The sequence below is a fragment of the Hyperolius riggenbachi genome, chromosome 8 (assembly GCF_040937935.1).
Source record: "Hyperolius riggenbachi isolate aHypRig1 chromosome 8, aHypRig1.pri, whole genome shotgun sequence".
Taxonomy (NCBI): Eukaryota; Metazoa; Chordata; class Amphibia; order Anura; family Hyperoliidae; genus Hyperolius; species Hyperolius riggenbachi.
The window spans coordinates 89,692,584-89,712,141 of record NC_090653.1 but is presented as its reverse complement, the minus strand read 5'-3'; the positions used below and the strand labels follow the sequence as shown (position 1 = coordinate 89,712,141).

Sequence of the window (19,558 nt, the reverse complement as noted above, 5' to 3'; positions counted from 1 at the left end):
AACCTTTGCCTTACTTTGAACCCAATACCCTGATGGACCTTGCAAGAGACTCTAAGTAAACTATATGACCCAGGGTTCAAACATTCATGGTGGCATCTCCCTTTCTGCTAAGCATTTTGTTTACTAACATGAGAAAATTAATTTCCTATATGATTTAGGAAATCCTTGTCTGCAATTCTGCTGTAAGCCAGACTTTTACAAAGGTGCAGACACAGCATGTCAAGTGGCACGATGCGATTCCTTCTTGTTGCAAGCTCAACAATTTCAAAAGGTTGCCTCGGTTCCCAATTTATATGAAGAGTTCTTGCCTGAAATTTGGAAAGTATGTCTGTCATTTCCTCTGAAAAGATATGATTCACACCGCAAATGGAACACTGCAATTGGTTTTCTTGCAACCTGAACTCTTTTCAAGGAAGGGTCCGTTGAAATTTCAACAAATGAGTCTTGTCAGAAGAGGGAATAACCCCACCTCTTTCACCAAAGGTCAGAACATACAGGGAAGACCTGTAAGTTATTGCCAAAACCTATCTCCTGAGTTCGGTCTCCTTACATATTTGTCACTTTACCTGTACACTAACCTTTTAAGATTTAGCAAAACAAATTGCCTCCAAAGCTTCTGATCCTGATGAAGTGAACTAGAAGAGAAGATGAGCTAACCCATATGACTGTAGGTGTGCCAAAGGGGATGGAATTTGTCAGTTTGTAAAACGTGTGTTAGAAAGCTTGTAGAAAAAAGTCAGCCTTGTTCCTTTTCTGCGAGATTTTCCAAAAGTCCATGTGAGGTTGCTGTTGAGAAGGCCCTTTGAAGAGCCTAGTAAATGAAAAGACCCAAGAGCTTGTTTTGGCAGGCCTGACCAATGTGCCATGATGGACAAAGTGAAAAAGCTCTGTCAGAAGTGGGATTTGAACCCACGCCTCCATTCGGAGACCAGAAGGCCCATGAGAAGGGAAGAGAAGCCTCTTGAGTCTGGCGCCTTAGACCACTCGGCCATCCTGACAAGCGGTGTACTATGTACCCATGCAGCTGGCAAAATGACTATACTTAACAGAGAAGAGACAACCACAAACTTAGCCTAGAAGACTTCATGAACACTGCAAGGCATGTTTTTTTCTCTGAAAACACTCATCAAACTGCCATTTTGGATCACTGCAATACCTTAGACAGCAATGTCATGTGCCTGCTCTAACAAATGAAATCCTTTGTGCTCCTTGAGCGTCTTTTCCTATGCGGTGGCTGTTTCCAGTGGAAAATGGGTTCTTCATAAAGAGGCATGAGACCGCGTGGCCTAATGGATAAGGCGTCTGACTTCGGATCAGAAGATTGAGGGTTCGAGTCCTTTCGTGGTTGTTGAGCTCTGTTCTTGTCACTTCTGTAGAGTATTTGCTCCTCTTCTTGTAAATGTCCTCGGAGACTTTGCAAAAGCCTGTGCTTCCTCACTCATGCTTATCATTCAATCCCTGCCCTTGACTGTTTACAGCTACAAAGGTGGCTGCTTTTGCTGAGCTTTCACCACAATGTCAATGACGCTAACTCTTTTCTTACAACTTGTGCAAGTCCCAGCAAAGTTTTTACATCAACCTCAAATAAACACTGCTAGTCCACACTGGGATTCTAACCTTTGCCTTACTTTGAACCCAATACCCTGATGGACCTGGGAAGAGACTCTAAGTAAACTATATGACCCAGGGTTCAAACATTCATGGTGGCATCTCCCTTTCTGCTAAGCATTTTGTTTACTAACATGAGAAAATTAATTTCCTATATGATTTAGGAAATCCTTGTCTGCAATTCTGCTGTAAGCCAGACTTTTACAAAGGTGCAGACACAGCATGTCAAGTGGCACGATGCGATTCCTTCTTGTTGCAAGCTCAACAATTTCAAAAGGTTGCCTCGGTTCCCAATTTATATGAAGAGTTCTTGCCTGAAATTTGGAAAGTATGTCTGTCATTTCCTCTGAAAAGATATGATTCACACCGCAAATGGAACACTGCAATTGGTTTTCTTGCAACCTGAACTCTTTTCAAGGAAGGGTCCGTTGAAATTTCAACAAATGAGTCTTGTCAGAAGAGGGAATAACCCCACCTCTTTCACCAAAGGTCAGAACATACAGGGAAGACCTGTAAGTTATTGCCAAAACCTATCTCCTGAGTTCGGTCTCCTTACATATTTGTCACTTTACCTGTACACTAACCTTTTAAGATTTAGCAAAACAAATTGCCTCCAAAGCTTCTGATCCTGATGAAGTGAACTAGAAGAGAAGATGAGCTAACCCATATGACTGTAGGTGTGCCAAAGGGGATGGAATTTGTCAGTTTGTAAAACGTGTGTTAGAAAGCTTGTAGAAAAAAGTCGGCCTTGTTCCTTTTCTGCGAGATTTTCCAAAAGTCCATGTGAGGTTGCTGTTGAGAAGGCCCTTTGAAGAGCCTAGTAAATGAAAAGACCCAAGAGCTTGTTTTGGCAGGCCTGACAAATGTGCCATGATGGACAAAGTGAAAAAGCTCTGTCAGAAGTGGGATTTGAACCCACGCCTCCATTCGGAGACCAGAAGGCCCATGAGAAGGGAAGAGAAGCCTCTTGAGTCTGGCGCCTTAGACCACTCGGCCATCCTGACAAGCAGTGCACTATGTACCCATGCAGCTGGCACAATGACTATACTTAACAGAGAAGAGACAACCACAAACTTAGCCTAGAAGACTTCATGAACACTGCAAGTCATGTTTTTTTCTCTGAAAACACTCATCAAACTGCCATTTTGGATCACTGCAATACCTTAGACAGCAATGTCATGTGCCTGCTCTAACAAATGAAATCCTTTGTGCTCCTTGAGCGTCTTTTCCTATGCGGTGGCTGTTTCCAGTGGAAAATGGTTTCTTCATAAAGAGGCATGAGACCGCGTGGCCTAATGGATAAGGTGTCTGACTTCGCATCAGAAGATTGAGGGTTCGAGTCCCTTCGTGGTCGTTGAGCTCTGTTCTTGTCACTTCTGTAGAGTATTTGCTCCTCTTGTTGTAAATGTCCTCGGAGACTTTGCAAAAGCCTGTGCTTCCTCACTCATGCTTATCATTCAATCCCTGCCCTTGACTGTTTACAGCTACAAAGGTGGCTGCTTTTGCTGAGCTTTCACCACAATGTCAATGACGCTAACTCTTTTCTTACAACTTGTGCAAGTCCCAGCAAAGTTTTTACATCAACCTCAAATAAACACTGCTAGTCCACACTGGGATTCTAACCTTTGCCTTACTTTGAACCCAATACCCTGATGGACCTTGCAAGAGACTCTAAGTAAACTATATGACCCAGGGTTCAAACATTCATGGTGGCATCTCCCTTTCTGCTAAGCATTTTGTTTACTAACATGAGAAAATTAATTTCCTATATGATTTAGGAAATCCTTGTCTGCAATTCTGCTGTAAGCCAGACTTTTACAAAGGTGCAGACACAGCATGTCAAGTGGCACGATGCGATTCCTTCTTGTTGCAAGCTCAACAATTTCAAAAGGTTGCCTCGGTTCCCAATTTATATGAAGAGTTCTTGCCTGAAATTTGGAAAGTATGTCTGTCATTTCCTCTGAAAAGATATGATCCACACCGCAAATGGAACACTGCAATTGGTTTTCTTGCAACCTGAACTCTTTTCAAGGAAGGGTCTGTTGAAATTTCAACAAATGAGTCTTGTCAGAAGAGGGAATAACCCCACCTCTTTCACCAAAGGTCAGAACATACAGGGAAGACCTGTAAGTTCTTGCCAAAACCTATCTCCTGAGTTCGGTCTCCTTACATATTTGTCACTTTACCTGTACACTAACCTTTTAAGATTTAGCAAAACAAATTGCCTCCAAAGCTTCTGATCCTGATGAAGTGAACTAGAAGAGAAGATGAGCTAACCCATATGACTGTAGGTGTGCCAAAGGGGATGGAATTTGTCAGTTTGTAAAACGTGTGTTAGAAAGCTTGTAGAAAAAAGTCGGCCTTGTTCCTTTTCTGCGAGATTTTCCAAAAGTCCATGTGAGGTTGCTGTTGAGAAGGCCCTTTGAAGAGCCTAGTAAATGAAAAGACCCAAGAGCTTGTTTTGGCAGGCCTGACCAATGTGCCATGATGGACAAAGTGAAAAAGCTCTGTCAGAAGTGGGATTTGAACCCACGCCTCCAATCGGAGACCAGAAGGCCCATGAGAAGGGAAGAGAAGCCTCTTGAGTCTGGCGCCTTAGACCACTCGGCCATCCTGACAAGCGGTGTACTATGTACCCATGCAGCTGGCACAATGACTATACTTAACAGAGAAGAGACAACCACAAACTTAGCCTAGAAGACTTCATGAACACTGCAAGGCATGTTTTTTTTTCTGAAAACACTTATCAAACTGCCATTTTGGATCACTGCAATACCTTAGACAGCAATGTCATGTGCCTGCTCTAACAAATGAAATCCTTTGTGCTCCTTGAGCGTCTTTTCCTATGCGGTGGCTGTTTCCAGTGGAAAATGGTTTCTTCATAAAGAGGCTTGAGACCGCGTGGCCTAATGGATAAGGCGTCTGACTTCGGATCAGAAGATTGAGGGTTCGAGTCCCTTCGTGGTCGTTGAGCTCTGTTCTTGTCACTTCTGTAGAGTATTTGCTCCTCTTGTTGTAAATGTCCTCGGAGACTTTGCAAAAGCCTGTGCTTCCTCACTCATGCTTATCATTCAATCCCTGCCCTTGACTGTTTACAGCTACAAAGGTGGCTGCTTTTGCTGAGCTTTCACCACAATGTCAATGACGCTAACTCTTTTCTTACAACTTGTGCAAGTCCCAGCAAAGTTTTTACATCAACCTCAAATAAACACTGCTAGTCCACACTGGGATTCTAACCTTTTCCTTACTTTGAACCCAATACCCTGATGGACCTTGGAAGAGACTCTAAGTAAACTATATGACCCAGGGTTCAAACATTCATGGTGGCAACTCCCTTTCTGCTAAGCATTTTGTTTACTAACATGAGAAAATTAATTTCCTATATGATTTAGGAAATCCTTGTCTGCAATTCTGCTGTAAGCCAGACTTTTACAAAGGTGCAGACACAGCATGTCAAGTGGCACGATGCGATTCCTTCTTGTTGCAAGCTCAACAATTTCAAAAGGTTGCCTCGGTTCCCAATTTATATGAAGAGTTCTTGCCTGAAATTTGGAAAGTATGTCTGTCATTTCCTCTGAAAAGATATGATCCACACCGCAAATGAAACACTGCAATTGGTTTTCTTGCAACCTGAACTCTTTTCAAGGAAGGGTCCGTTGAAATTTCAACAAATGAGTCTTGTCAGAAGAGGGAATAACCCCACCTCTTTCACCAAAGGTCAGAACATACAGGGAAGACCTGTAAGTTATTGCCAAAACCTATCTCCTGAGTTCGGTCTCCTTACATATTTGTCACTTTACCTGTACACTAACCTTTTAAGATTTAGCAAAACAAATTGCCTCCAAAGCTTCTGATCCTGATGAAGTGAACTAGAAGAGAAGATGAGCTAACCCATATGACTGTAGGTGTGCCAAAGGGGATGGAATTTGTCAGTTTGTAAAACGTGTGTTAGAAAGCTTGTAGAAAAAAGTCGGCCTTGTTCCTTTTCTGCGAGATTTTCCAAAAGTCCATGTGAGGTTGCTGTTGAGAAGGCCCTTTGAAGAGCCTAGTAAATGAAAAGACCCAAGAGCTTGTTTTGGCAGGCCTGACCAATTTGCCATGATGGACAAAGTGAAAAGCTCTGTCAGAAGTGGGATTTGAACCCACGCCTCCATTCAGAGACCAGAAGGCCCATGAGAAGGGAAGAGAAGCCTTTTGAGTCTGGCGCCTTAGACCACTCGGCCATCCTGACAAGCGGTGTACTATGTACCCATGCAGCTGGCACAATGACTATACTTAACAGAGAAGAGACAACCACAAACTTAGCCTAGAAGACTTCATGAACACTGCAAGGCATGTTTTTTTCTCTGAAAACACTCATCAAACTGCCATTTTGGATCACTGCAATACCTTAGACAGCAATGTCATGTGCCTGCTCTAACAAATGAAATCCTTTGTGCTCCTTGAGCGTCTTTTCCTATGCGGTGGCTGTTTCCAGTGGAAAATGGTTTCTTCATAAAGAGGCATGAGACTGCGTGGCCTAATGGATAAGGCGTCTGACTTCGGATCAGAAGATTGAGGGTTCGAGTCCCTTCGTGGTCGTTGAGCTCTGTTCTTGTCACTTCTGTAGAGTATTTGCTCCTCTTGTTGTAAATGTCCTCGGAGACTTTGCAAAAGCCTGTGCTTCCTCACTCATGCTTATCATTCAATCCCTGCCCTTGACTGTTTACAGCTACAAAGGTGGCTGCTTTTGCTGAGCTTTCACCACAATGTCAATGACGCTAACTCTTTTCTTACAACTTGTGCAAGTCCCAGCAAAGTTTTTACATCAACCTCAAATAAACACTGCTAGTCCACACTGGGATTCTAACCTTTGCCTTACTTTGAACCCAATACCCTGATGGACCTGGGAATAGACTCTAAGTAAACTATATGACCCAGGGTTCAAACATTCATGGTGGCATCTCCCTTTCTGCTAAGCATTTTGTTTACTAACAGGAGAAAATTAATTTCCTATATGATTTAGGAAATCCTTGTCTGCAATTCTGCTGTAAGCCAGACTTTTACAAAGGTGCAGACACAGCATGTCAAGTGGCACGATGCGATTCCTTCTTGTTGCAAGCTCAACAATTTCAAAAGGTTGCCTCGGTTCCCAATTTATATGAAGAGTTCTTGCCTGATATTTGGAAAGTATGTCTGTCATTTCCTCTGAAAAGATATGATCCACACCGCAAATGGAACACTGCAATTGGTTTTCTTGCAACCTGAACTCTTTTCAAGGAAGGGTCCGTTGAAATTTCAACAAATGAGTCTTGTCAGAAGAGGGAATAACCCCACCTCTTTCACCAAAGGTCAGAACATACAGGGAAGACCTGTAAGTTATTGCCAAAACCTATCTCCTGAGTTCGGTCTCCTTACATATTTGTCACTTTACCTGTACACTAACCTTTTAAGATTTAGCAAAACAAATTGCCTCCAAAGCTTCTGATCCTGATGAAGTGAACTAGAAGAGAAGATGAGCTAACCCATATGACTGTAGGTGTGCCAAAGGGGATGGAATTTGTCAGTTTGTAAAACGTGTGTTAGAAAGCTTGTAGAAAAAAGTCGGCCTTGTTCCTTTTCTGCGAGATTTTCAAAAAGTCCATGTGAGGTTGCTGTTGAGAAGGCCCTTTGAAGAGCCTAGTAAATGAAAAGACCCAAGAGCTTGTTTTGGCAGGCCTGACCAATGTGCCATGATGGACAAAGTGAAAAGCTCTGTCAGAAGTGGGATTTGAACCCACGCCTCCATTCGGAGACCAGAAGGCCCATGAGAAGGGAAGAGAAGCCTCTTGAGTCTGGCGCCTTAGACCACTCGGCCATCCTGACAAGGGGTGTACTAGGTACCCATGCAGCTGGCACAATGACTATACTTAACAGAGAAGAGACAACCACAAACTTAGCCTAGAGGACTTCATGAACACTGCAAGGCATGTTTTTTTCTCTGAAAACACTCATCAAACTGCCATTTTGGATCACTGCAATACCTTAGACAGCAATGTCATGTGCCTGCTATAACAAATGAAATCCTTTGTGCTCCTTGAGCGTCTTTTCCTATGCGGTGGCTGTTTCCAGTGGAAAATGGTTTCTTCATAAAGAGGCATGAGACCGCGTGGCCTAATGGATAAGGTGTCTGACTTCGGATCAGAAGATTGAGGGTTCGAGTCCTTTCGTGGTCGTTGAGCTCTGTTCTTGTCACTTCTGTAGAGTATTTGCTCCTCTTGTTGTAAATGTCCTCGGAGACTTTGCAAAAGCCTGTGCTTCCTCACTCATGCTTATCATTCAATCCCTGCCCTTGACTGTTTACAGCTACAAAGGTGGCTGCTTTTGCTGAGCTTTCACCACAATGTCAATGACGCTAACTCTTTTCTTACAACTTGTGCAAGTCCCAGCAAAGTTTTTACATCAACCTCAAATAAACACTGCTAGTCCACACTGGGATTCTAACCTTTGCCTTACTTTGAACCCAATACCCTGATGGACCTTGGAAGAGACTCTAAGTAAACTATATGACCCAGGGTTCAAACATTCATGGTGGCAACTCCCTTTCTGCTAAGCATTTTGTTTACTAACATGAGAAAATTAATTTCCTATATGATTTAGGAAATCCTTGTCTGCAATTCTGCTGTAAGCCAGACTTTTACAAAGGTGCAGACACAGCATGTCAAGTGGCACGATGCGATTACTTCTTGTTGCAAGCTCAACAATTTCAAAAGGTTGCCTCGGTTCCCAATTTATATGAAGAGTTCTTGCCTGAAATTTGGAAAGTATGTCTGTCATTTCCTCTGAAAAGATATGATCCACACCGCAAATGGAACACTGCAATTGGTTTTCTTGCAACCTGAACTCTTTTCAAGGAAGGGTCCGTTGAAATTTCAACAAATGAGTCTTGTCAGAAGAGGGAATAACCCCGCCTCTTTCACCAAAGGTCAGAACATACAGGGAAGACCTGTAAGTTATTGCCAAAACCTATCTCCTGAGTTCGGTCTCCTTACATATTTGTCACTTTACCTGTACACTAACCTTTTAAGATTTAGCAAAACAAATTGCCTCCAAAGCTTCTGATCCTGATGAAGTGAACTAGAAGAGAAGATGAGCTAACCCATATGACTGTAGGTGTGCCAAAGGGGATGGAATTTGTCAGTTTGTAAAACGTGTGTTAGAAAGCTTGTAGAAAAAAGTCGGCCTTGTTCCTTTTCTGCGAGATTTTCAAAAAGTCCATGTGAGGTTGCTGTTGAGAAGGCCCTTTGAAGAGCCTAGTAAATGAAAAGACCCAAGAGCTTGTTTTGGCAGGCCTGACCAATGTGCCATGATGGACAAAGTGAAAAGCTCTGTCAGAAGTGGGATTTGAACCCACGCCTCCATTCGGAGACCAGAAGGCCCATGAGAAGGGAAGAGAAGCCTCTTGAGTCTGGCGCCTTAGACCACTCGGCCATCCTGACAAGCTGTGTACTATGTACCCATGCAGCTGGCACAATGACTATACTTAATAGAGAAGAGACAACCACAAACTTAGCCTAGAAGACTTCATGAACACTGCAAGGCATGTTTTTTTCTCTGAAAACACTCATCAAACTGCCATTTTGGATCACTGCAATACCTTAGACAGCAATGTCATGTGCCTGCTCTAACAAATGAAATCCTTTGTGCTCCTTGAGCGTCTTTTCCTATGCGGTGGCTGTTTCCAGTGGAAAATGGTTTCTTCATAAAGAGGCATGAGACCGCGTGGCCTAATGGATAAGGCGTCTGACTTCGGATCAGAAGATTGAGGGTTCGAGTCCCTTTGTGGTCGTTGAGCTCTGTTCTTGTCACTTCTGTAGAGTATTTGCTCCTCTTGTTGTAAATGTCCTCGGAGACTTTGCAAAAGCCTGTGCTTCCTCACTCATGCTTATCATTCAATCCCTGCCCTTGACTGTTTACAGCTACAAAGGTGGCTGCTTTTGCTGAGCTTTCACCACAATGTCAATGACGCTAACTCTTTTCTTACAACTTGTGCAAGTCCCAGCAAAGTTTTTACATCAACCTCAAATAAACACTGCTAGTCCACACTGGGATTCTAACCTTTGCCTTACTTTGAACCCAATACCCTGATAGACCTGGGAAGAGACTCTAAGTAAACTATATGACCCAGGGTTCAAACATTCATGGTGGCATCTCCCTTTCTGCTAAGCATTTTGTTTACTAACATGAGAAAATTAATTTCCTATATGATTTAGGAAATCCTTGTCTGCAATTCTGCTGTAAGCCAGACTTTTACAAAGGTGCAGACACAGCATGTCAAGTGGCACGATGCGATTCCTTCTTGTTGCAAGCTCAACAATTTCAAAAGGTTGCCTCGGTTCCCAATTTATATGAAGAGTTCTTGCCTGAAATTTGGAAAGTATGTCTGTCATTTCCTCTGAAAAGATATGATTCACACCGCAAATGGAACACTGCAATTGGTTTTCTTGCAACCTGAACTCTTTTCAAGGAAGGGTCCGTTGAAATTTCAACAAATGAGTCTTGTCAGAAGAGGGAATAACCCCACCTCTTTCACCAAAGGTCAGAACATACAGGGAAGACCTGTAAGTTATTGCCAAAACCTATCTCCTGAGTTCGGTCTCCTTACATATTTGTCACTTTACCTGTACACTAACCTTTTAAGATTTAGCAAAACAAATTGCCTCCAAAGCTTCTGATCCTGATGAAGTGAACTAGAAGAGAAGATGAGCTAACCCATATGACTGTAGGTGTGCCAAAGGGGATGGAATTTGTCAGTTTGTAAAACGTGTGTTAGAAAGCTTGTAGAAAAAAGTCGGCCTTGTTCCTTTTCTGCGAGATTTTCCAAAAGTCCATGTGAGGTTGCTGTTGAGAAGGCCCTTTGAAGAGCCTAGTAAATGAAAAGACCCAAGAGCTTGTTTTGGCAGGCCTGACCAATGTGCCATGATGGACAAAGTGAAAAAGCTCTGTCAGAAGTGGGATTTGAACCCACGCCTCCATTCGGAGACCAGAAGGCCCATGAGAAGGGAAGAGAAGTCTCTTGAGTCTGGCGCCTTAGACCACTCGGCCATCCTGACAAGCGGTGCACTATGTACCCATGCAGCTGGCAAAATGACTATACTTAACAGAGAAGAGACAACCACAAACTTAGCCTAGAAGACTTCATGAACACTGCAAGGCATGTTTTTTTCTCTGAAAACACTCATCAAACTGCCATTTTGGATCACTGCAATACCTTAGACAGCAATGTCATGTGCCTGCTCTAACAAATGAAATCCTTTGTGCTCCTTGAGCGTCTTTTCCTATGCGGTTGCTGTTTCCAGTGGAAAATGGTTTCTTCATAAAGAGGCATGAGACCGCGTGGCCTAATGGATAAGGCGTCTGACTTCGGATCAGAAGATTGAGGGTTCGAGTCCCTTCGTGGTCGTTGAGCTCCGTTCTTGTCACTTCTGTAGAGTATTTGCTCCTCTTGTTGTAAATGTCCTCGGAGACTTTGCAAAAGCCTGTGCTTCCTCACTCATGCTTATCATTCAATCCCTGCCCTTGACTGTTTACAGCTACAAAGGTGGCTGCTTTTGCTGAGCTTTCACCACAATGTCAATGACGCTAACTCTTTTCTTACAACTTGTGCAAGTCCCAGCAAAGTTTTTACATCAACCTCAAATAAACACTGCTAGTCCACACTGGGATTCTAACCTTTGCCTTACTTTGAACCCAATACCCTGATGGACCTGGGAAGAGACTCTAAGTAAACTATATGACCCAGGGTTCAAACATTCATGGTGGCATCTCCCTTTCTGCTAAGCATTTTGTTTACTAACATGAGAAAATTAATTTCCTATATGATTTAGGAAATCCTTGTCTGCAATTCTGCTGTAAGCCAGACTTTTACAAAGGTGCAGACACAGCATGTCAAGTGGCACGATGTGATTCCTTCTTGTTGCAAGCTCAACAATTTCAAAAGGTTGCCTCGGTTCCCAATTTATATGAAGAGTTCTTGCCTGAAATTTGGAAAGTATGTCTGTCATTTCCTCTGAAAAGATATGATTCACACCGCAAATGGAACACTGCAATTGGTTTTCTTGCAACCTGAACTCTTTTCAAGGAAGGGTCCGTTGAAATTTCAACAAATGAGTCTTGTCAGAAGAGGGAATAACCCCACCTCTTTCACCAAAGGTCAGAACATACAGGGAAGACCTGTAAGTTATTGCCAAAACCTATCTCCTGAGTTCGGTCTCCTTACATATTTGTCACTTTACCTGTACACTAACCTTTTAAGATTTAGCAAAACAAATTGCCTCCAAAGCTTCTGATCCTGATGAAGTGAACTAGAAGAGAAGATGAGCTAACCCATATGACTGTAGGTGTGCCAAAGGGGATGGAATTTGTCAGTTTGTAAAACGTGTGTTAGAAAGCTTGTAGAAAAAAGTCGGCCTTGTTCCTTTTCTGCGAGATTTTCCAAAAGTCCATGTGAGGTTGCTGTTGAGAAGGCCCTTTGAAGAGCCTAGTAAATGAAAAGACCCAAGAGCTTGTTTTGGCAGGCCTGACCAATGTGCCATGATGGACAAAGTGAAAAAGCTCTGTCAGAAGTGGGATTTGAACCCACACCTCCATTCGGAGACCAGAAGGGCCATGAGAAGGGAAGAGAAGCCTCTTGAGTCTGGCGCCTTAGACCACTCGGCCATCCTGACAAGCGGTGTACTATGTACCCATGCAGCTGGCAAAATGACTATACTTAACAGAGAAGAGACAACCACAAACTTAGCCTAGAAGACTTCATGAACACTGCAAGGCATGATTTTTTCTCTGAAAACACTCATCAAACTGCCATTTTGGATCACTGCAATACCTTAGACAGCAATGTCATGTGCCTGCTCTAACAAATGAAATCCTTTGTGCTCCTTGAGTGTCTTTTCCTATGCGGTGGCTGTTTCCAGTGGAAAATGGTTTCTTCATAAAGAGGCATGAGACCGCATGGCCTAATGGATAAGGCGTCTGACTTTGGATCAGAAGATTGAGGGTTCGAGTCCCTTCGTGGTCGTTGAGCTCTGTTCTTGTCACTTCTGTAGAGTATTTGCTCCTCTTGTTGTAAATGTCCTCGGAGACTTTGCAAAAGCCTGTGCTTCCTCACTCATGCTTATCATTCAATCCCTGCCCTTGACTGTTTACAGCTACAAAGGTGGCTGCTTTTGCTGAGCTTTCACCACAATGTCAATGACGCTAACTCTTTTCTTACAACTTGTGCAAGTCCCAGCAAAGTTTTTACAACAACCTCAAATAAACACTGCTAGTCCACACTGGGATTCTAACCTTTGCCTTACTTTGAACCCAATACCCTGATGGACCTGGGAAGAGACTCTAAGTAAACTATATGACCCAGGGTTCAAACATTCATGGTGGCATCTCCCTTTCTGCTAAGCATTTTGTTTACTAACATGAGAAAATTAATTTCCTATATGATTTAGGAAATCCTTGTCTGCAATTCTGCTGTAAGCCAGACTTTTACAAAGGTGCAGACACAGCATGTCAAGTGGCACGATGTGATTCCTTCTTGTTGCAAGCTCAACAATTTCAAAAGGTTGCCTCGGTTCCCAATTTATATGAAGAGTTCTTGCCTGAAATTTGGAAAGTATGTCTGTCATTTCCTCTGAAAAGATATGATTCACACCGCAAATGGAACACTGCAATTGGTTTTCTTGCAACCTGAACTCTTTTCAAGGAAGGGTCCGTTGAAATTTCAACAAATGAGTCTTGTCAGAAGAGGAAATAACCCCACCTCTTTCACCAAAGGTCAGAACATACAGGGAAGACCTGTAAGTTATTGCCAAAACCTATCTCCTGAGTTCGGTCTCCTTACATATTTGTCACTTTACCTGTACACTAACCTTTTAAGATTTAGCAAAACAAATTGCCTCCAAAGCTTCTGATCCTGATGAAGTGAACTAGAAGAGAAGATGAGCTAACCCATATGACTGTAGGTGTGCCAAAGGGGATGGAATTTGTCAGTTTGTAAAACGTGTGTTAGAAAGCTTGTAGAAAAAAGTCGGCCTTGTTCCTTTTCTGCGAGATTTTCCAAAAGTCCATGTGAGGTTGCTGTTGAGAAGGCCCTTTGAAGAGCCTAGTAAATGAAAAGACCCAAGAGCTTGTTTTGGCAGGCCTGACCAATGTGCCATGATGGACAAAGTGAAAAAGCTCTGTCAGAAGTGGGATTTGAACCCACGCCTCCATTCGGAGACCAGAAGGCCCATGAGAAGGGAAGAGAAGCCTCTTGAGTCTGGCACCTTAGACCACTCGGCCATCCTGACAAGCGGTGTACTATGTACCCATGCAGCTGGCAAAATGACTATACTTAACAGAGAAGAGACAACCACAAACTTAGCCTAGAAGACTTCATGAACACTGCAAGGCATGTTTTTTTCTCTGAAAACACTCATCAAACTGCCATTTTGGATCACTGCAATACCTTAGACAGCAATGTCATGTGCCTGCTCTAACAAATGAAATCCTTTGTGCTCCTTGAGCGTCTTTTCCTATGCGGTGGCTGTTTCCAGTGGAAAATGGTTTCTTCATAAAGAGGCATGAGACCGCGTGGCCTAATGGATAAGGCGTCTGACTTTGGATCAGAAGATTGAGGGTTCGAGTCCCTTCGTGGTCGTTGAGCTCTGTTCTTGTCACTTCTGTAGAGTATTTGCTCCTCTTGTTGTAAATGTCCTCGGAGACTTTGCAAAAGCCTGTGCTTCCTCACTCATGCTTATCATTCAATCCCTGCCCTTGACTGTTTACAGCTACAAAGGTGGCTGCTTTTGCTGAGCTTTCACCACAATGTCAATGACGCTAACTCTTTTCTTACAACTTGTGCAAGTCCCAGCAAAGTTTTTACATCAACCTCAAATAAACACTGCTAGTCCACACTGGGATTCTAACCTTTGCCTTACTTTGAACCCAATACCCTGATGGACCTGGGAAGAGACTCTAAGTAAACTATATGACCCAGGGTTCAAACATTCATGGTGGCATCTCCCTTTCTGCTAAGCATTTTGTTTACTAACATGAGAAAATTAATTTCCTATATGATTTAGGAAATCCTTGTCTGCAATTCTGCTGTAAGCCAGACTTTTACAAAGGTGCAGACACAGCATGTCAAGTGGCACGATGCGATTCCTTCTTGTTGCAAGCTCAACAATTTCAAAAGGTTGCCTCGGTTCCCAATTTATATGAAGAGTTCTTGCCTGAAATTTGGAAAGTATGTCTGTCATTTCCTCTGAAAAGATATGATTCACACCGCAAATGGAACACTGCAATTGGTTTTCTTGCAACCTGAACTCTTTTCAAGGAAGGGTCCGTTGAAATTTCAACAAATGAGTCTTGTCAGAAGAGGGAATAACCCCACCTCTTTCACCAAAGGTCAGAACATACAGGGAAGACCTGTAAGTTATTGCCAAAACCTATCTCCTGAGTTCGGTCTCCTTACATTGTCACTTTACCTGTACACTAACCTTTTAAGATTTAGCAAAACAAATTGCCTCCAAAGCTTCTGATCCTGATGAAGTGAACTAGAAGAGAAGATGAGCTAACCCATATGACTGTAGGTGTGCCAAAGGGGATGGAATTTGTCAGTTTGTAAAACGTGTGTTAGAAAGCTTGTAGAAAAAAGTCGGCCTTGTTCCTTTTCTGCGAGATTTTCCAAAAGTCCATGTGAGGTTGCTGTTGAGAAGGCCCTTTGAAGAGCCTAGTAAATGAAAAGACCCAAGAGCTTGTTTTGGCAGGCCTGACCAATGTGCCATGATGGACAAAGTGAAAAAGCTCTGTCAGAAGTGGGATTTGAACCCACGCCTCCATTCGGAGACCAGAAGGCCCATGAGAAGGGAAGAGAAGCCTCTTGAGTCTGGCGCCTTAGACCACTCGGCCATCCTGACAAGCGGTGTACTATGTACCCATGCAGCTGGCAAAATGACTATACTTAACAGAGAAGAGACAACCACAAACTTAGCCTAGAAGACTTCATGAACACTGCAAGGCATGTTTTTTTCTCTGAAAACACTCATCAAACTGCCATTTTGGATCACTGCAATACCTTAGACAGCAATGTCATGTGCCTGCTCTAACAAATGAAATCCTTTGTGCTCCTTGAGCGTCTTTTCCTATGCGGTGGCTGTTTCCAGTGGAAAATGGTTTCTTCATAAAGAGGCATGAGACCGCGTGGCCTAATGGATAAGGCGTCTGACTTTGGATCAGAAGATTGAGGGTTCGAGTCCCTTCGTGGTTGTTGAGCTCTGTTCTTGTCACTTCTGTAGAGTATTTGCTCCTCTTGTTGTAAATGTCCTCGGAGACTTTGCAAAAGCCTGTGCTTCCTCACTCATGCTTATCATTCAATCCCTGCCCTTGACTGTTTACAGCTACAAAGGTTGCTGCTTTTGCTGAGCTTTCACCACAATGTCAATGACGCTAACTCTTTTCTTACAACTTGTGCAAGTCCCAGCAAAGTTTTTACATCAACCTCAAATAAACACTGCTAGTCCACACTGGGATTCTAACCTTTGCCTTACTTTGAACCCAATACCCTGATGGACCTGGGAAGAGACTCTAAGTAAACTATATGGCCCAGGGTTCAAACATTCATGGTGGCATCTCCCTTTCTGCTAAGCATTTTGTTTACTAACATGAGAAAATTAATTTCCTATATGATTTAGGAAATCCTTGTCTGCAATTCTGCTGTAAGCCAGACTTTTACAAAGGTGCAGACACAGCATGTCAAGTGGCACGATGCGATTCCTTCTTGTTGCAAGCTCAACAATTTCAAAAGGTTGCCTCGGTTCCCAATTTATATGAAGAGTTCTTGCCTGAAATTTGGAAAGTATGTCTGTCATTTCCTCTGAAAAGATATGATTCACACCGCAAATGGAACACTGCAATTGGTTTTCTTGCAACCTGAACTCTTTTCAAGGAAGGGTCCGTTGAAATTTCAACAAATGAGTCTTGTCAGAAGAGGGAATAACCCCACCTCTTTCACCAAAGGTCAGAACATACAGGGAAGACCTGTAAGTTATTGCCAAAACCTATCTCCTGAGTTCGGTCTCCTTACATATTTGTCACTTTACCTGTACACTAACCTTTTAAGATTTAGCAAAACAAATTGCCTCCAAAGCTTCTGATCCTGATGAAGTGAACTAGAAGAGAAGATGAGCTAACCCATATGACTGTAGGTGTGCCAAAGGGGATGGAATTTGTCAGTTTGTAAAACGTGTGTTAGAAAGCTTGTAGAAAAAAGTCGGCCTTGTTCCTTTTCTGCGAGATTTTCCAAAAGTCCATGTGAGGTTGCTGTTGAGAAGGCCCTTTGAAGAGCCTAGTAAATGAAAAGACCCAAGAGCTTGTTTTGGCAGGCCTGACCAATGTGCCATGATGGACAAAGTGAAAAAGCTCTGTCAGAAGTGGGATTTGAACCCACACCTCCATTCGGAGACCAGAAGGCCCATGAGAAGGGAAGAGAAGCCTCTTGAGTCTGGCGCCTTAGACCACTCAGCCATCCTGACAAGCGGTGCACTATGTACCCATGCAGCTGGCACAATGACTATACTTAACAGAGAAGAGACAACCACAAACTTAGCCTAGAAGACTTCATGAACACTGCAAGTCATGTTTTTTTCTCTGAAAACACTCATCAAACTGCCATTTTGGATCACTGCAATACCTTAGACAGCAATGTCATGTGCCTGCTCTAACAAATGAAATCCTTTGTGCTCCTTGAGCGTCTTTTCCTATGCGGTGGCTGTTTCCAGTGGAAAATGGTTTCTTCATAAAGAGGCATGAGACCGCGTGGCCTAATGGATAAGGCGTCTGACTTCGGATGAGAAGATTGAGGGTTCGAGTCCCTTTGTGGTCGTTGAGCTCTGTTCTTGTCACTTCTGTAGAGTATTTGCTCCTCTTGTTGTAAATGTCCTCGGAGACTTTGCAAAAGCCTGTGCTTCCTCACTCATGCTTATCATTCAATCCCTGCCCTTGACTGTTTACAGCTACAAAGGTGGCTGCTTTTGCTGAGCTTTCACCACAATGTCAATGACGCTAACTCTTTTCTTACAACTTGTGCAAGTCCCAGCAAAGTTTTTACATCAACCTCAAATAAACACTGCTAGTCCACACTGGGATTCTAACCTTTGCCTTACTTTGAACCCAATACCCTGATGGACCTTGCAAGAGACTCTAAGTAAACTATATGACCCAGGGTTCAAACATTCATGGTGGCATCTCCCTTTCTGCTAAGCATTTTGTTTACTAACATGAGAAAATTAATTTCCTATATGATTTAGGAAATCCTTGTCTGCAATTCTGCTGTAAGCCAGACTTTTACAAAGGTGCAGACACAGCATGTCAAGTGGCACGATGCGATTCCTTCTTGTTGCAAGCTCAACAATTTCAAAAGGTTGCCTCGGTTCCCAATTTATATGAAGAGTTCTTGCCTGAAATTTGGAAAGTATGTCTGTCATTTCCTCTGAAAAGATATGATTCACACCGCAAATGGAACACTGCAATTGGTTTTCTTGCAACCTGAACTCTTTTCAAGGAAGGGTCCGTTGAAATTTCAACAAATGAGTCTTGTCAGAAGAGGGAATAACCCCACCTCTTTCACCAAAGGTCAGAACATACAGGGAAGACCTGTAAGTTATTGCCAAAACCTATCTCCTGAGTTCGGTCTCCTTACATATTTGTCACTTTACCTGTACACTAACCTTTTAAGATTTAGCAAAACAAATTGCCTCCAAAGCTTCTGATCCTGATGAAGTGAACTAGAAGAGAAGATGAGCTAACCCATATGACTGTAGGTGTGCCAAAGGGGATGGAATTTGTCAGTTTGTAAAACGTGTGTTAGAAAGCTTGTAGAAAAAAGTCGGCCTTGTTCCTTTTCTGCGAGATTTTCCAAAAGTCCATGTGAGGTTGCTGTTGAGAAGGCCCTTTGAAGAGCCTAGTAAATGAAAAGACCCAAGAGCTTGTTTTGGCAGGCCTGACCAATGTGCCATGATGGACAAAGTGAAAAAGCTCTGTCAGAAGTGGGATTTGAACCCACGCCTCCATTCGGAGACCAGAAGGCCCATGAGAAGGGAAGAGAAGCCTCTTGAGTCTGGCACCTTAGACCACTCGGCCATCCTGACAAGCGGTGTACTATGTACCCATGCAGCTGGCAAAATGACTATACTTAACAGAGAAGAGACAACCACAAACTTAGCCTAGAAGACTTCATGAACACTGCAAGGCATGTTTTTTTCTCTGAAAACACTCATCAAACTGCCATTTTGGATCACTGCAATACCTTAGACAGCAATGTCATGTGCCTGCTCTAACAAATGAAATCCTTTGTGCTCCTTGAGCGTCTTTTCCTATGCGGTGGCTGTTTCCAGTGGAAAATGGTTTCTTCATAAAGAGGCATGAGACCGCGTGGCCTAATGGATAAGGCGTCTGACTTTGGATCAGAAGATTGAGGGTTCGAGTCCCTTCGTGGTCGTTGAGCTCTGTTCTTGTCACTTCTGTAGAGTATTTGCTCCTCTTGTTGTAAATGTCCTCGGAGACTTTGCAAAAGCCTGTGCTTCCTCACTCATGCTTATCATTCAATCCCTGCCCTTGACTGTTTACAGCTACAAAGGTGGCTGCTTTTGCTGAGCTTTCACCACAATGTCAATGACGCTAACTCTTTTCTTACAACTTGTGCAAGTCCCAGCAAAGTTTTTACATCAACCTCAAATAAACACTGCTAGTCCACACTGGGATTCTAACCTTTGCCTTACTTTGAACCCAATACCCTGATGGACCTGGGAAGAGACTCTAAGTAAACTATATGACCCAGGGTTCAAACATTCATGGTGGCATCTCCCTTTCTGCTAAGCATTTTGTTTACTAACATGAGAAAATTAATTTCCTATATGATTTAGGAAATCCTTGTCTGCAATTCTGCTGTAAGCCAGACTTT

General features: G+C 43.0%; 24 non-coding genes across 24 annotated transcripts; 12 read left to right on the top strand and 12 right to left on the bottom strand.

The window, feature by feature from the left end:
- Window positions 1-888: 888 nt before the first annotated feature.
- Window positions 889-998, bottom strand: TRNAL-CAA (transfer RNA leucine (anticodon CAA)). The gene is made up of 2 exons: window positions 961-998; window positions 889-934 (listed from the first exon to the last, which is right to left on the bottom strand). It is a non-coding gene; the product is annotated as a tRNA-Leu (tRNA).
- A 277-nt stretch (window positions 999-1,275) lies between these two features.
- TRNAR-UCG (transfer RNA arginine (anticodon UCG)) lies at window positions 1,276-1,348 on the top strand. Its single transcript has one exon. It is a non-coding gene; the product is annotated as a tRNA-Arg (tRNA).
- A 1,154-nt stretch (window positions 1,349-2,502) lies between these two features.
- TRNAL-CAA (transfer RNA leucine (anticodon CAA)) lies at window positions 2,503-2,612 on the bottom strand. The gene is made up of 2 exons: window positions 2,575-2,612; window positions 2,503-2,548 (listed from the first exon to the last, which is right to left on the bottom strand). It is a non-coding gene; the product is annotated as a tRNA-Leu (tRNA).
- Window positions 2,613-2,889: 277 nt separating this feature from the next.
- Window positions 2,890-2,962, top strand: TRNAR-UCG (transfer RNA arginine (anticodon UCG)). Its single transcript has one exon. It is a non-coding gene; the product is annotated as a tRNA-Arg (tRNA).
- A 1,154-nt stretch (window positions 2,963-4,116) lies between these two features.
- TRNAL-CAA (transfer RNA leucine (anticodon CAA)) lies at window positions 4,117-4,226 on the bottom strand. The gene is made up of 2 exons: window positions 4,189-4,226; window positions 4,117-4,162 (listed from the first exon to the last, which is right to left on the bottom strand). It is a non-coding gene; the product is annotated as a tRNA-Leu (tRNA).
- A 277-nt stretch (window positions 4,227-4,503) lies between these two features.
- TRNAR-UCG (transfer RNA arginine (anticodon UCG)) lies at window positions 4,504-4,576 on the top strand. The gene has a single exon. It is a non-coding gene; the product is annotated as a tRNA-Arg (tRNA).
- Window positions 4,577-5,729: 1,153 nt separating this feature from the next.
- TRNAL-CAA (transfer RNA leucine (anticodon CAA)) lies at window positions 5,730-5,839 on the bottom strand. The gene is made up of 2 exons: window positions 5,802-5,839; window positions 5,730-5,775 (listed from the first exon to the last, which is right to left on the bottom strand). It is a non-coding gene; the product is annotated as a tRNA-Leu (tRNA).
- Window positions 5,840-6,116: 277 nt separating this feature from the next.
- TRNAR-UCG (transfer RNA arginine (anticodon UCG)) lies at window positions 6,117-6,189 on the top strand. The gene has a single exon. It is a non-coding gene; the product is annotated as a tRNA-Arg (tRNA).
- A 1,153-nt stretch (window positions 6,190-7,342) lies between these two features.
- TRNAL-CAA (transfer RNA leucine (anticodon CAA)) lies at window positions 7,343-7,452 on the bottom strand. The gene is made up of 2 exons: window positions 7,415-7,452; window positions 7,343-7,388 (listed from the first exon to the last, which is right to left on the bottom strand). It is a non-coding gene; the product is annotated as a tRNA-Leu (tRNA).
- Window positions 7,453-7,729: 277 nt separating this feature from the next.
- TRNAR-UCG (transfer RNA arginine (anticodon UCG)) lies at window positions 7,730-7,802 on the top strand. The gene has a single exon. It is a non-coding gene; the product is annotated as a tRNA-Arg (tRNA).
- Window positions 7,803-8,955: 1,153 nt separating this feature from the next.
- On the bottom strand, window positions 8,956-9,065 carry TRNAL-CAA (transfer RNA leucine (anticodon CAA)). Its single transcript has 2 exons — window positions 9,028-9,065; window positions 8,956-9,001 (listed from the first exon to the last, which is right to left on the bottom strand). It is a non-coding gene; the product is annotated as a tRNA-Leu (tRNA).
- A 277-nt stretch (window positions 9,066-9,342) lies between these two features.
- TRNAR-UCG (transfer RNA arginine (anticodon UCG)) lies at window positions 9,343-9,415 on the top strand. Its single transcript has one exon. It is a non-coding gene; the product is annotated as a tRNA-Arg (tRNA).
- Window positions 9,416-10,569: 1,154 nt separating this feature from the next.
- Window positions 10,570-10,679, bottom strand: TRNAL-CAA (transfer RNA leucine (anticodon CAA)). The gene is made up of 2 exons: window positions 10,642-10,679; window positions 10,570-10,615 (listed from the first exon to the last, which is right to left on the bottom strand). It is a non-coding gene; the product is annotated as a tRNA-Leu (tRNA).
- A 277-nt stretch (window positions 10,680-10,956) lies between these two features.
- TRNAR-UCG (transfer RNA arginine (anticodon UCG)) lies at window positions 10,957-11,029 on the top strand. Its single transcript has one exon. It is a non-coding gene; the product is annotated as a tRNA-Arg (tRNA).
- A 1,154-nt stretch (window positions 11,030-12,183) lies between these two features.
- Window positions 12,184-12,293, bottom strand: TRNAL-CAA (transfer RNA leucine (anticodon CAA)). Its single transcript has 2 exons — window positions 12,256-12,293; window positions 12,184-12,229 (listed from the first exon to the last, which is right to left on the bottom strand). It is a non-coding gene; the product is annotated as a tRNA-Leu (tRNA).
- Window positions 12,294-12,570: 277 nt separating this feature from the next.
- TRNAQ-UUG (transfer RNA glutamine (anticodon UUG)) lies at window positions 12,571-12,643 on the top strand. Its single transcript has one exon. It is a non-coding gene; the product is annotated as a tRNA-Gln (tRNA).
- A 1,154-nt stretch (window positions 12,644-13,797) lies between these two features.
- On the bottom strand, window positions 13,798-13,907 carry TRNAL-CAA (transfer RNA leucine (anticodon CAA)). The gene is made up of 2 exons: window positions 13,870-13,907; window positions 13,798-13,843 (listed from the first exon to the last, which is right to left on the bottom strand). It is a non-coding gene; the product is annotated as a tRNA-Leu (tRNA).
- Window positions 13,908-14,184: 277 nt separating this feature from the next.
- Window positions 14,185-14,257, top strand: TRNAQ-UUG (transfer RNA glutamine (anticodon UUG)). Its single transcript has one exon. It is a non-coding gene; the product is annotated as a tRNA-Gln (tRNA).
- A 1,151-nt stretch (window positions 14,258-15,408) lies between these two features.
- Window positions 15,409-15,518, bottom strand: TRNAL-CAA (transfer RNA leucine (anticodon CAA)). Its single transcript has 2 exons — window positions 15,481-15,518; window positions 15,409-15,454 (listed from the first exon to the last, which is right to left on the bottom strand). It is a non-coding gene; the product is annotated as a tRNA-Leu (tRNA).
- Window positions 15,519-15,795: 277 nt separating this feature from the next.
- TRNAQ-UUG (transfer RNA glutamine (anticodon UUG)) lies at window positions 15,796-15,868 on the top strand. The gene has a single exon. It is a non-coding gene; the product is annotated as a tRNA-Gln (tRNA).
- A 1,154-nt stretch (window positions 15,869-17,022) lies between these two features.
- TRNAL-CAA (transfer RNA leucine (anticodon CAA)) lies at window positions 17,023-17,132 on the bottom strand. Its single transcript has 2 exons — window positions 17,095-17,132; window positions 17,023-17,068 (listed from the first exon to the last, which is right to left on the bottom strand). It is a non-coding gene; the product is annotated as a tRNA-Leu (tRNA).
- Window positions 17,133-17,409: 277 nt separating this feature from the next.
- TRNAR-UCG (transfer RNA arginine (anticodon UCG)) lies at window positions 17,410-17,482 on the top strand. The gene has a single exon. It is a non-coding gene; the product is annotated as a tRNA-Arg (tRNA).
- A 1,154-nt stretch (window positions 17,483-18,636) lies between these two features.
- TRNAL-CAA (transfer RNA leucine (anticodon CAA)) lies at window positions 18,637-18,746 on the bottom strand. Its single transcript has 2 exons — window positions 18,709-18,746; window positions 18,637-18,682 (listed from the first exon to the last, which is right to left on the bottom strand). It is a non-coding gene; the product is annotated as a tRNA-Leu (tRNA).
- A 277-nt stretch (window positions 18,747-19,023) lies between these two features.
- TRNAQ-UUG (transfer RNA glutamine (anticodon UUG)) lies at window positions 19,024-19,096 on the top strand. Its single transcript has one exon. It is a non-coding gene; the product is annotated as a tRNA-Gln (tRNA).
- Window positions 19,097-19,558: the final 462 nt, after the last annotated feature.